Below are 1,860 nucleotides of genomic sequence, written 5' to 3'. Positions count from 1 at the left end.
GATATTCCAAAACCTTGTAAGCCACGGCAACCCTCCTATAACTATACACGCGGCTCGAGACAAAGGGTTCAATGCTTCCTATCAAATCTTACATGGTCACCAGAGCCCTTCCTCTCGTATGTCTAGCTTTCCTGAGAGATCGATCTAGTTGACCGAGAGAGAAACCTGAAACCTATCCAAAGAGAGCCATCGAGAGAAAATCATGTCAGACACCAACGGCAGCACTGCTGCGTCCACCGTCGCCTCCACCAGTACTGCCCTAATTGGAGCCACCATGAGCGCCCTATCCACCCAATCCACACCTTCCACCTATGTATCTTCTTCTACCTCCAGCAGCGTGTCTTCTCTCGGGTCTCCTCCATCTGAGAAGCTCACGAGGACAAATTTCCTCCTCTGGAAGGCCATCGTGCTACCCCAAATCAAGGGAGCACAGATGGAACACTTCCTTGGCACCGCAAGCCTGACGCCCCCTCCTACCACCACCATCACCAAAGATGGGAAGGAGGAGCAGGTCTTCAACTACGCTCGGTCGATCTGGTTCGTCCAGCAGCAACAGGTACAAGGATACCTTATGGGATCTCTATCACGTGAGGTTCTTGTGCAGGTCACCACTCTTCAGACGCCGACCGAGGTGTGGAGTGCCATCCACGCCTCCTTCGCTGCTCAGACGCAAGCGCAGATCATCAACACCCGCATCACCCTCGCCAACATGCACAAAGGAAACATGGGCATGCCCGAGTATCTGGCAAAGATCAAGGCCTTCGCCGATGACATTCCCTGCACCGATGATCCCCTCTTTGAAGGAGAATTAACCTCCTATGTGCTCAAAGGGCTGGACATCGAGTACAACCCGGTGATCTCAGCCCTGGCTGCACGTATCGAGCCAGTGACCATCCAGGAGCTCTACAATCAGTTGCTGAGCTTTGAAGCTCGTATGAATCTGCTACAAGGTAGCAACACTCACCAATCGTCTATTAATGCTCTCACGGCACTGGAGGCCGAGGCCGTGGTCACCAACAGGGGCGCGACCGCGACAACAGCAACAACAGTGGGCGTGGGCGTGCCAATAGCTCTGGCCCATGCTCCTCTGGTGCCTCCTACTCCAACACCAGGCCGCGCTATCAGCTTTGCAAAAAGCCAAGGCATGGGGTGAAAGATTGCTGGCATCGTTATGATGAAGATTATGTGCCTGAAGAGCGCCACGTAGCTGCAGCCATCAGAGAGCAAGAAGAAGTCGGGGACACCGTCTGGTATGCTGACTCCGGAGCCACAGATCATGTCACCTGTGAATTGGAGAAGCTTGCAAATCGAGAGAGATTCTATGGCAATGATCAGATAAACACCGCCGCAAGTGGAGGAGGTATGGACATATGTCACATTGGTCAATCTTCTATTAATTTCCCTAATGCTAAACGTGATCTTCTTCTAAAATATGTTCTTCATGTTCCTCAAGCCAACAAAAACCTTGCTTCGATGTCTCGTTTGTCAGCCGAAAATAATATATTTTTTGAAACTCATCCCAAGTATTTTTTCATTAAGGATCAGGCAACGAGGGAGCTCCTCCATCAAGGTAGATGTGTCGGCAGTCTATATCCTATCACATCAAGAGCTTTTAGCGGCAAGCGTCATCGCCAAGTCTACTTCATCGTCAAGCCGTCCTTAGAGAGGTGGCATCAAAGATTAGGTCATCCTTCATTAAAGATAGTTGATCAAGTAGTGAATAGAGGCAATCTTCAATTGTCTAGTAGTGAGAATAAAGAGTCTGTTTGTGATGCTAGTTAATGTTCCAAGAGTCATCAACTCCCCTATCCTAGGTCAAATAGTGTGTCTCATGCTCCTTTGGAACTGATATTCAGTGAT

At 49.8% G+C, this 1,860-nt stretch overlaps 1 pseudogene; it reads left to right on the top strand.

The window, feature by feature from the left end:
- Positions 1 to 793: 793 nt before the first annotated feature.
- LOC119304623 lies at positions 794 to 929 on the top strand (annotated as a pseudogene).
- Positions 930 to 1,860: the final 931 nt, after the last annotated feature.

The sequence above is a fragment of the Triticum dicoccoides genome, chromosome 5A (genome assembly GCF_002162155.2).
Source record: "Triticum dicoccoides isolate Atlit2015 ecotype Zavitan chromosome 5A, WEW_v2.0, whole genome shotgun sequence".
NCBI lineage: Eukaryota > Viridiplantae > Streptophyta > Magnoliopsida > Poales > Poaceae > Triticum > Triticum dicoccoides.
This window is presented reverse-complemented; position numbering and strand designations above follow the sequence as displayed.